Source organism: Lacerta agilis, chromosome 16 (assembly GCF_009819535.1).
Source record: "Lacerta agilis isolate rLacAgi1 chromosome 16, rLacAgi1.pri, whole genome shotgun sequence".
Classification (NCBI taxonomy): Eukaryota; Metazoa; Chordata; class Lepidosauria; order Squamata; family Lacertidae; genus Lacerta; species Lacerta agilis.
Genome location: NC_046327.1, coordinates 33,628,131 through 33,643,781, shown reverse-complemented (window position 1 = coordinate 33,643,781; position 15,651 = coordinate 33,628,131).

The following is a 15,651-nucleotide window of genomic DNA, read 5'->3' as shown; positions in this document are numbered from 1 at the left end:
CAGGAAAACGAAGACCACCACAGGCAACCACAAATGAACAATCCCACCCTACGCCAACCCCGACCTCTCTCACCACCAAAGGAGCACAAGCGAACAACAGAGAACCTGCACAAGCAACGCTGACACCAAACCCTATATATATTTAGTAAAATCGAAACATCACCACCCCACCCCACCCATCTCCCCACCCCACCCACCTCTTTCCCACTTTTCTTCCTAATGTCTCAACAAACAACTGATTTGTAAAAACGTTACATGGGAAAAATACGAGAGAGACATTGCACATACCTTTGTAAACCAAGAAAATCTTTAATAAAAAAAAAATACCGGTAAAATAAAAGGAGAACAACCAGGTACAAAAAACAGCACTCTGGGGCAATTGGCTATTCCTTCTTGGATTTACAGGTGAAACTCGAAAAATTAGAATATTGTGGAAAAGTCCATTTATGTAAGCAATTGTTTTCATTAGCTACTGGAGTTTAATATATGAGATAGACTCATGACATGCAAAGCGAGATATGTCAAGGCACAACCTTTGTTTGTTATAATTGTGATGATTATGGCGTCCAGCTGATGAAAACCCCAAAGTTGAAATTGTTAATTTGGGGTTCTCATCAGCTGTACTCCATAATAATCACATTTATAACAAATAAAGGCTTGACATATCTCGCTTTGCATGTCATGAGTCTATCTCATATATTAGTTTCACCTTTTAAGTTGAATTACTGAAAGAAATGAACCTCTTCACGATATTCTAATTTTTTGAGTTTCACCTGTATAGCTTTCAGAGCCACAGCGGCAGACCCAAGGTGTCTTCTGGAAGGTGTAAAAACAATAAAACCAAGGACAGTAACAGAACATCTGAAGAAGTTGGCTCCATTAATCTTTGAGGCTCGGTTTCTGCTCTAAAAGACTAACCCTGCCTGCTGTGTAGCAGAAGTTAGAAATGCCTGAATTTTAACTAACCTAAACGTCAACAAAGCCTGACTGACTACAGTGCCACAATAAACTGGCACTAAGTAAAGGGAGCCAGAAATGTGCGTGAACTGATTTATATGTATCGGTGCAAAATTATAAACAAATGCTATGATTTAAATATAAATATATGTGACCACTCAGTCTGCTCTATTGATGGGCAACTTTATATTTGAACTGGACTTGGACCAGATAGACCTTCAAATAGAGGAACATCTTCAGCTACTGTCTTTTCTAAGGACACCTGACCATCCTCACAATCTGTCTTACATCTTTAAACAGAAACACTGTGTTGAGGGCTGGGCTGGTGGTTCTTCCAGCAGTGCATGGGCTGGGTCAGCTCACCTGGATGCCTAGTGTTTGTGTTCCTCTTGCATGATAGTAAAGGATGACTCCCGTCCAGGTTGGCCAACCCAGGTAGGGCCGTGACTGGCGGTTCCGTTTTGCAATCGTAGTTTCTTTCCCGGGAAGTAGCTGCATGGATAGCACACAAACAGCCAGATGCAGCAAATTTAGGAGGAAGTGTAGGGAAACAGAAGTAAGCTAGACCATAAGCGCTGTGATCTAAAACCACTGAGCCTAGGGCTTGCCGATCAGAAGGTCGGCGGTTCGAATCCCCGCGACGGGGTGAGCTCCCGTTGCTTGGTCCCTCCTCCTGCCCATCTAGCAGTTTGAAAGCATGCCAAAAAGTGCAAGTAAATAGGTACCGCTGTGGCGGGAAGGTAAACGGCATTTCCATGCGCTCTGGTTTCTGTCACGGTGTTCCATTGCGCCAGAAGCGGTTTAGTCATGCTGGCCACATGACCCATAAAGCTGTTTGTGGACAAACGCCAGCTCCCTTGGCCTGAAAGCGAGATGAGCGCCGCAACCCCATAGTTGCCTTTGACTGGACTTAACCGTCCAGGGATCCTTTACTTTGTAATATCAGTTGCTAGGAATCACAGTGTTTGGACAGTGGTGCACAACATTGCCAGAGGGTGTTGCATGCCTCTTGGGACTGCAGGATGAAATAACCCGGGGAAGCAAAATATCTCAGCTTGGTGGTCTCTGGACTTCCCTTGGGTGGCAGGGAACCCAAATGTCATTTCTTCCTCCTCACTAATGAACACAGGCACAACCCGCCCCCCCGGGGGGGGTGTCTCTGTGCAAGTCCTACTGAAATGAACATGGCGTTGCTTCAAAGGGTCAGAGCTTCCCACCACCCTCCCTTGCCCTCATTGATGACAGCCCAAGATCTGCCATCACTTGCCTCACCTCTTGGTAATGCTGCCCTCTGCTGGCTGCTGCCATCCACAATGGCATTACTGGACTGCTTAATAGGCCATGGGTTAACGAAGGTGTCTCTGGCTCAGTCCTTACCCAGTTGTGAACTGGAAAAGGGGTGCCTGCCATTTGGCATTTTGCGTTCACTCGCTCCTGATGTGTGCAGGATGCGGTTCTTCCCTAGGCTCTGTGCCCTAGTCAACTCAACCAGCGCACACACATCTGGGATTATTAATGTTATTTCCTTTTTATACCGCTTTATATTTTTATATATAAATGTCCAGCAGGCATTGCAAGAGCCAGGCCAAAATACACGGAGGACTGCCAGAGTCGGCCAAGCCAGAGCTGCGCTTTCCCTCTTCTGCACACCTTTGAAACAAACGGGAGTCTCATTCTTCTACAGCAGGCATGCCCAAACTCGGCCCTCCAGCTGTTTCGGGACTACAACTCCCATCATCCCTAGCTAACAGGACCAGTAGTCAGGGATGATGGGAACTGTAGTCCCAAAACATCTGGAGGGCCAAGTTTGGCCATGCCTGTTCTACAGTTTATAACCGGATTATAGGAAAGGGTTGTAAATTCCAAGTTGGAGGAACATGGCTTATACAAGCAAGTAGTTATATGACAAGGGACGTGGGTGGCGCTGTGGGTTAAACCACAGAGCCTAGGGCTTGCCGATCAGAAGGCCTGCGGTTCAAATCCCCATGACGGGGTGAGCTCCAGTTGTTTGGTCTCAGCTCCTGCCAACCTAGCAGTTCAAAAGCATGTCAAAGTGCAAGTAGATAAATAGGTACCACTCAGGCGGGAAGGTAAATGGCGTTTCCATGCGCTGCTCTGGTTCGCCAGAAGCGGCTTAGTCATGCTGGCCACATGACCCAGAAGCTGTACGCTGGCTCCCTCGGCCAAAAAAGTGAGATGAGCGCCGCAACCCCAGAGTCGTCCGCAACTGGACCTAATGGTCAGGGGTCCCTTTACCTTTTTAGTTATACGACATCAATTTAGCCATCATTTCCACCTGTGGTTATTAAGACCTGTTCCAAGCACGTTGCCGATGAAGAACCTAAAAGCTGAAATCAGATAGACACAAAACCTGGATCCAAAACGAGTGAACCTCTGGCCATTGATAACGCTGCGGGCGGCGAGGGTGTGCGTGTTTAGGAGATTCAAAACTACCCACCACCCATTCTTTGCAATGGGAGTTTTGTGTTATCCGGAGTGACCAACTCATCCCAACAGCGACGCCCCGCGGCAGCCGCGCCTTGCCTCGCGCGGGATCCTCAGCAGCAACGCTCAGCATCGGCCGCGAGAGGGCGCCGCGCCCCAGCGCATCCCCTGCCCGTGCGCTACGTGCGGGCGGCGCGGTTGCTTTTCCGCCGGCGGCTGTTCCCGAGCAGCCGCTTCGCCCGCCCGCCCGCCTTCCCGGCCCACGCTCGGGCGCGCCTCATCCGCCGCTGGGCGAGGAAGCCGCCGTTGCACGCGAGGGAAGCGCTTGCTACTGCTGCTGCTGCGGCAGAAGCACCGCTGGGCTGGGCCAAGGGAGGCGATCCGATCCTCTCCCGTTGCGAGGCACCCTGGGGTGTCCCCCCCCGCCAGTTGTGTGTGCTTTGCTACAACATCTGGAGGCCCATCATCCCTGGCTACTGGTCCTGCTAGCTAGAGATGATGGGAGTTGTAGTCCAACTTTTGGGGGCGCCAGGTTGAAAAAGTCTGGCCTAGCTGCATGGGTGTAGCCAGGATTTTTTTTGGGGGGGGCAGGTTTTATGTGTGGGGCAGAACCGGGGTATCTGTGACACAAAGGGTCAGTTAGGTATTTTTATTTACTTGATTTGAGGGGAGCAGCTGCCCCTCCCCCCTACACTGCAGAATCTTAAAAAAAAAGGTTTTAACCTATTTTTTATGGGAAATCACTAAAAAAATCAACAGTTCTGATATGGAACTGCCATATTCCTGGGTTTTCCTGGGCATTCGGATGCTTTGCAACAATTCTGCCTGGACGCCATTTTTGATGGACGAATCCCAGCTATTTCCGGGAAGTTCCGGATGCATGGCAGCCCTAGGCTACGCCTATGCCTAGCTGGGGTGGGGGTTGACGGGCAGTGTTGGAGCCCCTGCCCCATCTGGCTGAGAACACGAGACTGGCACCAAAAGGCCCCCTCCTCTCTTGCCCTGGCAGCCCCCTGGCTGATCCTGGGCCTGGCTCTCTGGACCCTCTTTTCGATCCTAGGCTGCCCCCTCAAACACTTCTGCTTGGGCCATGACTCATTCCTTATTTGTGTGCTCAAGTGCTCCTGCTTTGGAAAGTTCCTGGGAACTGGGGTGCCTTCGAGCTGCTGGTTAACAGTCCTGTGCAGTCCTAAGTCCCCATTTCCTTTTTTTTTTTTTACCTTGCAACATATCCTTGCCACAGAGGAAGTATGGGTGGGTTGTGGGTGCTGCTTAGTCCTTGCCAGCTGCCCACCACCCGTCTTTCCAACCCTGTGGTTGCATTGCAGACATGGGGTTGGAGCACAAAATGCCCGGAAGGGAAGTTCTGGGGCGGGGGGGGGGGAGGTGGCAGGTGGCTGAATAAGAAGGATTAAGCATCTTCTCCCCTCCAAGAGACCTAAGAGCCTCTAAGGGTAGCTGGGCCAGGGTGGGAGGGGCAGGAACAGGGCTGGGTGCAGCCGACAGGTATCTCTGCTTAACTTCTAAAATGGGAGGTTGAGGTCAGTGTTCAAACCAGGGTGGATTTGATTTAAATCAAACTGATTTAAATCACTAGTCAGTAAGGCTTGATTTAAATCACAGTTTTCTACATAAAGACTAATTCTTGCTGGTATAACTTTAATATGCAAGTAGATGAAGATTTTTAGAGTAACAACTTTTCATATTAGTTTTTTTTTTATCTCCAGTTCAATAGGTTAATCATTCATATTTGGACAACTTTTCTGTTGTACTTAGGAAGGAGAAAAATAATCATTACCTTAATAATAACAATTTAAATAGATTTATTAGATCCATTCCACTCCAAACAATCAGAAAAATATTGTTTCTATTCTATTCACTGAACTTCTTGAAACTTAACACTGAAGGGGTTGATTCTGTATTCATAGGTTTGTAGAACAATAGGATTAAGGTCTTTTTCTCAACTCTGTTCATGTTATAACATTTTTGCTGTGAAGAAGAGGCATGTGATCTCTGCTGAGTCAAATTCAGTTTTGAGAACTGCAAAAGTAAACCAAGCATGTGTGATAATATCTTGTAGGCAGAGAAACTGCCCAATAATCATACAAAAACCTCTGGAAGAGCATAAATGTGAATGGATTAATGGAATTTATTTACCAAAAAATTAAACATATACAGCCTTATTCTACATAATTAAAAAACTAATCTTTATTTCATGATTGAATAACCTTTGGATGGTAATATATTTTCACCAAAAAGCATTTTATTTTAAAAAATCCGATTTAAATTAAAAAAAAAATCTGATTTTTTTGATTTTTTTTTAAATAATCCTTGATTTTTATCCACCCTGGTTCAAACCTCTCTGAACATCATACTCTTTGACCTGTTTGCTTTCCCCCCTGTCCATCTCCCCAGTAATTGGGGCTGGGGGGGGGACTACAGTTCTGGGCTGTGGGTGGGATAGAGATTATTCAGTAGAGAATTCATGACATCCTGTTCAAACTACAACTATGGGCATTCTTTGGGGGAAAGTTTAAGTGGTATAAACATCAGCTTAAATGTTCCTGGTGGTCATGTTCTTAGCAAATAAGAGAGCAGGCTTAATTTGCTCTGATAGCTTGATCTTCTTTATTGACCCAAAGAGGAACAGAATCACAGAATTGTGGAGTTGGAAAGGACTCAGAGGGTCATCTAGTCCAACCCCCTGCAATGCAGAAAACTCAACTCAAGCATCCCTGACAGAGGTCCCAACCTCTGCTTAAAAGCCTCCAAGGAAGGAGAGCCCACCACCTTCCCAAGGGCATCTGTTCCCCTGTCTTACTGTCAGAAAGTTATTCCTGATGTTTAGTCGAAACCTCTTTTCTTGTAACTTGAAGCTATTGATTCGGTTTCTACCTTCCAGAGTGGGGGGCGGTAGGAACTTGCTCCCTCTTCCATGTGATAGCACATAAGATACTTGAAGATGGCTATTCATATCGCCTCTCAGTCTCCTTTTTCCAGTCTAAACATACCCAACTTCCTCAACTTTTCCTCAAAAGGCTCGGTTTCCAGACCCTTGATCATCTTGGTCTCCCTCCTCGGCACATGTTCCAGCATGTCAATATCCTTCTTAAATTGTGGTGCCCAGAACTGGAAACGGTATTTCAGTATTTCAGGTGTGGTCTGACCAAGGTAGAATACAGTGGAACTATGACTACCCTAGACTTCCGTTGATGGAGCCTAGAATAGCATTTTTTTTTGTTTTTTTTTGCTGCTGCATTACACTGCTGACTTGTGTTAAGCTTGTGATCTACTAAGACCCCTAGATCCCCTAGAACCCTGGAGAGACGCTGCCAGTCAGTGTAGACAATACTGAGCTAGATAGACCAAAGCTCCTATGTTCCTAGAATATGTTGCATTTGGGTGCGGCTCAAATAAGCCATGGATGTACTTTGCTATTCTACATCCTCCTAGGGTTAGTGTGAGAATAAAATAGGCTAGCCCTGCTTGGGGGACAGGGATGCGGGTGGCGCTGTGGGTTAAACCACAGAGCCTAGGGTTTGTTGATCAGAAGGTCGGTGGTTTGAATCCCTACAAGGGGGTGAGCTCCCATTGCTCAGTCCCAGCTCCTGCCAACCTAGCAGTTCGAAAGCACAAAGTGCAAGTAGATAAATAGGTACCGCTCCGGCGGAAAGGTAAACGGCGTTTCCGTGCGCTGCTCTGGTTCGCCAGAAGCGGCTTTGTCATGCTGGCCACGTGATCCGGAAACTGTATGCTGGCTCCCTCGGCCAGTAAAGCAAGATGAGCGCCGCAACCCCAGAGTCGTCCGTGAATGGACCTACCGGTCAGGGGTCCCTTTACTTGGGGGACGTTGGAGGAAGATTGGGATATCACTGTGATTAATAGATAAGATGCCGACATATATTTATTCCAGGGCATGGAGTACTGTCTCCAAGGATCACATGAAATCTTGAAGGATTCCCTTTTCTCCACCAGTGCTGTCATTTGGCTCCCAGCAAAATGAGCCTCCAGCCACCAGGAGATATAAATAGCAGTCGCTTCAGAGTGATGTCTCTCATCTGGCTGTGGTGATGACTGTGTATTTTAGTTGCTCTGATCAAGGGAGGGAGAATTGCTGAGCTGTAAAAGGGGTGGGGGTATTTTTAGTGCCACTCTCCCTCTGGGTTTTGTCCTAGAGCTCGGCTGTTTTGACTGCTAGGTTGGAGGAGAAATTCTGCTACGTTAAAATTTTAATAAGAAACTACCGAATTCACACCCCAATGAGAAAACAGCATACAAAAAAGCCTATCAGGGAAATTGGTGTATATATTAGTCAAAACTGCATGCGCAAAAATGCTAGCGGATTTTCATGATTAAATCGCACATTGCTGCGGAAATGTGAAGAACTGTAAAAATGAGAAACTCGGAGAACTGAAACGGTCAGGGTTAGCTGTGGGCTCAGCTCTGTTTAGCCCTGGAGTATGTGAAGAGAGTGCCTCCGAGCATGTGCAGACTGCCTGGCCTCCCCCTCCATAACAAAAACTGGCCCCTGCAATCTCTTGGGTTGTTGGTGGCCTTGAGTCCGGGCTGCATTCGCCACTGGCCTCTTGACTCTGCGGGAGTTTCTTTGCAGGGTGGAGATAAGACCCAGCCAGGCCAGGGGACCCAGATCCCCTCTGCCTTGCCCAGACCCCCAGGCTGCATTGGTGAAAGGCCCCTTCCCTGCCCCCTGCCTCTCTTTCTGGTTCCCCTCCCCTCCCCCCCCGCCGCCCAGACTGCAGCTCAACCAGCTCTGCATGGGTGTGCAGTGGGGGTAGAAAAGGAAGGATATCTGCTTCCAGGATAGCTCCATTTCCTCCAGGCCTATTTATAGTGGAGCATACATCAAAAAGCTCTGGACAGACAAGGACTTCCTGGCGGGGTTGTTTCAACTGCCGGGCGCCCTCACGTCACCCCCTTGCCTGCCCCCCCCCACTCCATGCACTTACAACTGCTAAACAGACCTCGCTTGGACAGAGGGAGCTTGCCCTCTCTCCACACAGCAACAATGTCTTCACAGGGACACAAGGGTCCTCCGGGGACGGCCTGTGCTCCCAGAGATGGGCTAGAGACAGACAAGCCCCACAACTCTTACCCTGACCTCGTGGATTTGCACAGTGTGGCTCCCACGGGCAAACGATCTGGCAGAGAACATTCCCATGGGCAAACGATCTGGCAGAGAACATTCCACGTTAATTATTGTTGGGAGCAGGGCTTGAATTCTGCATCCTCCTCCTGCATCAAGATATCATGAGCTGGCCTTAAGTTGAGGGTCTTGGCATAGGGTTGCCATACGGCCAGAATTCACTGGACAATGGCGGAATACGGCAGTCAAAAACAGTGCCTGGGCAAAACAAAATAAAATAAAAAAATTCTTTCCAGTAGCACCTTAGAGACCAACTAAGTTTGTTCTTGGTATGAGCTTTCGTGTGCATGCCCAGTGTTTGGGCAGAAATTGCTGAAATGTCTGGAAGTCTAGATTTTGGTGAATTTCCTTTAAAATAGCTCAAAAATGTTTGGACAAAACTAAAACAAAAGCTCAGTACTTCTGCTACCCACCCCCCAAAAAGCTGAATATTGGCCAATAAGAGCCAAAAGAGCACATTTTCATTTTTTAAAACCCTAAGCAATCCTATGGCAACCCTAGTCATGGGTAGACCTTGCTTTGGCCATTTTCATGCTTGAAGCAGCCCTCCCCCAAAGAGACCCTAATTGCCCCCCTCCCAACTTCCTCTCTGAACCTGAGCCAGTGTGGTGTAGTGGTTAAGAGCGGTAGACTCGTTATCTGGGGAACCGGGTTCGCGTCTCCACTCCTCCACATGCAGCTGCTGGGTGACCTTGGGCTAGTCACACTTCTCTGAAGTCTCTCAGCCCCACTCACCTCACAGAGTGTTTGTTGTGGGGGAGGAAGAGAAAGGAGAATGTTAGCCGCTTTGAGACTCCTTCGGGTAGTGAAAAGCGGGATATCAAATCCAAACTCTTCTTCTTCTTCTGATGACCTTATTTGTGATAGGTGCCTGTGTGTCCTTGGTGTGTTCCCTCACCCCTCTCTGGGCAAACAGGTGCTGCTGGTTTTTGTAGTGTGCTTCCAAAACCTGGAGGAAAAACCCAACTATTTGCCCAGAGATTAACAGTGAGACAACAAAACGTGTGTGTCCACCACACAGGCATGATTGAGCTATCACACAACTTCACCTCGCCTTAAAAAAATTGTCTTCTGCAACTCTGTAATTGTTCTGTGGGGAAATGGGGCATGCTTATGAAGTGCAAGAAAGCACAGGAAAATACAAAACTATAAATACTCCTTGGGACATTGTTAGCACACACACACACACACACACACACACACACATTCGATTTAGATGAACATGTAGTTGACCCTTATTATACTTATAGTTTTCTCATTCTGTTATATTATTACCTATACTTCTCCTCCCTTAATTGTTATTTGTATTTTAATTTTTACTGGATCTCTATTGACAGTATAAATTAAAATTACCTTTGGGGGAGGGAGGAATTTGTCGTCTTGTCTCCAACTTTGGACTGGCATGGGAACCCCAGCTGAATACATATATTTGAGAGGATATACAGCATCTGGGTAAATGGAGTGGTGGGGACTTAGTGGGCAGTCAGCTCTGCTAGTGGCCAACTTGGGCTCTCAAATTTCAGCAACGCTAATATTCGGCACCCCTGCCTCTTGCGCTCTGTTCTACATCACTGTTGTGGCGACCCCTGCTGTGTGGTGCCCAGTGTGGCCAAACCGGTCATGCTGCCCTGCAGCCACCTCTGGCCCTCTGCAGATGGTGGATTTGGAGCAAAATGAAGGGAAGCGGTTGACCAGACACAGTCTGGCGGACGTTGCAGTAGCATTTGCATGGGAGAACTTCCTGGTTGGTTGTGCTGGGTCTCCAGGTGCCAAAAAGTCTTTGGTTGACCTCGAGGACTTTGGACAGTTCTTGCCTTGGGCATTTTCACACCTGAAGCAAAAAGTCCATCCGCGGTGACGAGAAGAGGGTGACATGAATGCTGGGCAACCATTCCACCTCCTGCAATCCTGATGTTACCACATCGGATTTGAACGAATTCTCTTGGGAGTGAAGGGGCAGTATGTGAGAATGCTAGTGACCGAGACTGAAGTCAAGTGCAACATTTTGTTGGCAGGTTCCAGGGCAAATCATTCCCCAACTCCCTGCGCCCTTGGTTTTTGTTTGTATGGATCAGAAAGGGGGATCAGGACATGCTCAGCTGTCTTTGCAGTGTGGATTAATACTCATTCCCCTAACAGGCTGCCCATCAGCTACTGGGCCGGGTTCAAGGCTCTTGTATACAGATCGCCAAACAACTTGGATCCAAGATAACTTGTGGACCACCAGAGGCCTTATATCCCAGCTCCATCACTGAGATCATCATCTGTTCCCCATGCTACAAAGACCTCAGACAGAAGTTGGGCACGTAGTGTCAGCACATGCCTGCTGTGGAACACTCTTCCAGTCAAGAAACAGGCGTCCTTACCTTGGATATTCAGGTGCCTCTTTGAAGACCTTTGTATGTATAGGCCTACGTCGCTTAATTTTTTATTAGCCAGTCATTTAATGATTTTTTTTAAAGGTGCTTCACTGCATATATTGTTTACACCACCACGTTATATTGTATGAATTGGCGCTGTATGAATGCGTTTGTAAATAAAAGAAACAATGGGATTCAATTGGCAGGGACAGTAAAGGTGCCTGGCAGCTGGTTCCCAGGAGTCATTCACAGAATGTGTCCTTTGTCTCGATGGACAGGATGCACTCCCTCTCCGTAACAGGTGCTGCAGAGCAGCCACCAAGAATCACCAAGTGCCTTCTCTCCAACCCCTGTGCCCTGTGCTACAAGGCCCCGGGTGTACTTGGACCCCACCCCACCTGTGATTCATCTCCCCTGCTACCCCAGATGCCCTCCCCTGTTGTGCCTTGGTACACTCCAGCATTAACATTCCAGCTCCACCATCTTACACCTACAGGCAGGGGTGTGCGGAGAGGGGCCTCTTGGGCCGAGCCCTGGCATGACTCACGAGTGAGTGGGATCCCCCGGCGCCACTCCTCTCCTCTAATCCGTTAATTACTCACGAAGCCTGGACTTGCTGGCAGTGTGCATGATGGGGTGGCTGCACTGGAGAGAGCAGGGAGGTTTGCTCTGTGCCCTGCCTGGGCAGACACAAAGGGAGGATGGCTTTGGGTGTTCACAACACGAGGGAGAGTGCTGAACCCCCAACAATGCCTCAGCTTGTTGTCTTAGAGAGCCAGTGTGGTGTAGTGGTTAAGAGTGGTAGACTCGTAATCTGGGGAACCGGGTTCGTGTCTCCGCTCCTCCACATGAGCTGCTGGGTGACCTTGGGCTAGTCACACTTCTCTGAAGTCTCTCAGCCCCACTCACCTCACAGAGTGTTTGTTGTGGGGGAGGAAGGGAAAGGAGAATGTGAGCCGCTTTGAGACTCCTTTGGGTAGTGAAAAGCGGGATATCAAATCCAAACTCTTCTTCTTCTTCTTCTTAGCGCATGACATCACAGGGGCAGTGGAGTTCGGGGAGAGGAGGCCATCCATCCTGCTGGCTCCTGGATGCCACACATATAATCCTGTAAACCAGCGGTTTTCAACAAGTGTGCCGCGGCACCCTGGGGTCAGAGGTGCTGTGGGCAACACTGGCCTCTGTCCCTCTTTCTTTCTTTCCTTCCCTCCCTCCCCTGATTTTGTCTGGCATCTCTGCCTCCCAAAGGCTTGCAGAGCCGTTCATTGCAGCAACCTTGACTATAAGCTCCGCAGGCGAATTAATGGTGCCTTTGGAAAGCACCCCTCTTTGGGGCAGGGGCAGCTCAGAGACCAGGGACGGCAGCGGCAGCTTCCCAGAGGAGTCCCAAGGAGAGGGGAGAGGAGAGGAGGCTGAGGGGACCCTCCACAAGGGAGGGTGTTTGAGAAAGGGCGAGAGGCCACCAACCCTGCAGGAAAGGGGTGACAGAGCTGGGCTCCTGAGCCCCACAGGGGTGCCGCAGGAAGAAATGAGTTGGTCAAGGGAGCCGTGGACTCAAAAAGGTTGAAAATCTCTGCCTTAAACGATTTGCTTCCGTTCTATTCAACAGGTGGAAATCCAAGCAAGGAGCCGACAACTGTTTAACAGCAACTGTTTATTTACATGTGGGGTGATGCAAGGCCAACCCCCGAAGATGGTGCAGATGCTCTCACAGAGGGATGCAGAGGAACAGTAAAGTTGTATGAGGTCTGGTGGGGAAGGAGAGAAGGTTTTGGCCAGGCACTCCTGACATCCAGCAGAGGCAGCTGTTTTCTGGGGGGGGGGGCTGCCAGTCTCGGTGTCCTCCGTGGCACACGTGCAGCTCAGGCTGTGCCCCTTCACAGTGTTGTTGGAGGTGATGACAATCCAGCTGCGACCATTGCCTGCGTCCTCGGAGGTGTGGGGTTCCCCAGCCAGCAGCTGAATCTTTGCAAGGTCTGGGCAAGACTCCTGTTCCTGCTGAACTGAGCCAGTTTATCTAAAGCAACTGAGTATCAGCTCAGTAGGCACGGGAGGCAGAGCCCCATGGAGGAAGCTGGGGTCTCCACGCCCCTCCTCTGCCTGCCCCCGCCCCACCCTCCCTCTCCGGCTCAGTACAAACAAGACCTTCTCTATCTCAACTCCCATCCACCCTGCATTTTCTGTCCCATGTCAGGGTCTTCCGTGGTTCCATTAAGGCAGGATTTGGGGGCAGATGTCCAGGGCCCACTCAGGAGGAGGGGGGGCAGGGGAGAGACAGGACCAAACACAGCAGGGACTCCTTGTCACATATTCAATTGCTCAGGAGAAATCAGGAGGTCTGGGGGGTCTCTAATCCTCTTGGGCAGGGGGGGATGTTTGGGAATAATAATAATAATAATAATAATTTATTTATACCCCGCCCATCTGGCTGGGTTTCCCCAGCCACTCTGGGCAGCTTCCAACGGAATATTAAAATGTTTAATATTAAACATTAAAAGCTTCCCTAAACAGGGCTGCCTTCAGGTGTCTTCTAAAAGTCTGGTAGTTGTTTTTCTCTTTGACATCTGGCGGGAGGGCATTCCACAGGGCGGGTGCCACTACCGAGAAGGCCCTCTGCCTGGTTCCCTGTAACTTGGCTTGTAGTGAGGGAACCGCCAGAAGGCTCTTGGTGCTGGACCTCAGTGTCCGGGCAGAACGATAGGGGTGGAGATGCTCCTAAAGGAAATGTAGGTACCAACCAAATACCTTGGTTCTCAAATTTAATCCGTTACGGGAGTCCATTCGATTCCCGAAACGGTTTGAAAACCAAGGCACGGCTTCCGATTGGCTGCAGGAGCTTCCAGCACCCAATCGGAAGCCACGGAAGCCCCGTCGGACATTCGGCTTCCAAATAACGCTCACTTTCGGGTTTGTGACGTTCGGGAGCCAATTTGTTTGACAACTAAGCCATTCGACTACCAAGGTACCACTGTATCCATTTAACAGAAGAAAGACTCGTGAAGTCCAGGGCCATCACCCAGCTCCAAACTGGTGGAATGCCTAGCCCCCCCCCCCCGCCCAAGAAACAAGTAAAGCAAACCCACAAACAGGCTACCCCCACAAGCCAACACCTCCCAAAAACATCTATTAGACATTGGGATGGTCAGGCTCCAAGTGGGGGGATGAGTGTGCCAAAGCAAGCATGGGTAGCATGTCAGGAATCACAGCATGAACCAGTAAGTCCAGAATCGCCTGCCATAGTACATTCCTACACGCCCCCAATTAAGAATTCTGAGACCTGTAGTTTACCCCTCCGAGAACTACTATTTCTTGCACCCTCAACAAAACTACAGTTCCCTGGATTCTTGGGTGTGCTTTAAAGGTAGAGCACGCAGGCTGGCTGGCTCCCCGGCATCCCTTCTTGGCGAGGCTTTGCCGAGGGATGAAGTTGTGGCATGCGCCTGCATGTGGGGACAATGGACTCCAAGTGGCGGAACTTAGCCACTGTGAACACGATGGAACCAAACGCTGTTCACAGGTGGGCTAAGCCCTACCCTTTGCAGTCGGGAGGTCTTTCCTGGTGAACCCCACGCCCCTCGCTTAAGCCCCCAACCCCCACTCACACATGAGTGCATGCGCCGCCACCCCACACACTCCTCAGGTACAGCAGCCATGCACGAGGCTGGTGACGCATTCGCCACGCTTTGGGCACACTTCTCACCTTCCCACAACCGCTGGTGAACCTCTGCTGCCTCCCATCTTACTGAGTCGGTTGTGGTCTCTCTCGCTCACCGACGGTTGGAAATCCCTGGCAATGTGATTCTGAGCATCGAGATAAAATCACATCACCAGGAACCCCAACTGGCAGCGGCAGTGGCGGCAGGAGAGGGGAGGCATCTGGGAGAGACCTTGGGGCATGAGCTAGAAGAGAAAAGAGAGCCATGAATCAGGTGGCAGCAGCAGAAGTAGCAGGTCGCAAGGTGAGAGAGCTTTTCACTTCTTGAACACCTAACCCCCTGCATCCGGCTGTGAGCTGGCTGCAGGAAGAGGGGAGTAGAAGCGGCAAGACACACAAGTACGGTGTAGGCCTATGACACACTGTTTGTCATACAAAATGGCCGGACCAGGAAATGGGCGTGGGAAGGAGCCATTTCACAGCTCCCTGGTGAGCTTGCCTCTACGACACAAGATGTTTGTTGTGCCTTACATGTCACTTTTTTTTTTACATGTATGCTTAAAAATACAGTGGTACCTCGGGTTACATACGCTTCAGGTTACAGACTCCGCTACAGGTTACATATGCTTCAGGATAAGAACAGAAATTGTGCTTTGGCGGCGCAGTGGCAGTGGGAGGCCCCATTAGCTAAAGCGGTGCTTCAGGTTAAGAACAGTTTCAGGTTAAGAATGGACCTCCAGAACAAATTAAGTTCTTAACCCGAGGTATCACTGTACCTCTAAATGCATACTTGAAACATGTCATGTGGCGAGAAGGGGACTGCTGACCAAAGGGCCAACAGCCTACAGTTCTCGGGGATTTTTGGTGCAGGTGGTGCTTTAAATGCAAGGTGTTCATGTGCAGCTGAAGAAGCGGAATGAGACTCACCAGAGGCAGAGAGAGGCCCAGGAGATTTGGGGTCTGCGATGCCTCGAGGGGGCCAGTCCTGTTGCCAGAGTGTCTCTGCAGAAAAACAAGGAAGGGGAGAGGAGTGGTTAGTCCCCTGCTCCGACATTTGCTTCTGAGATTGC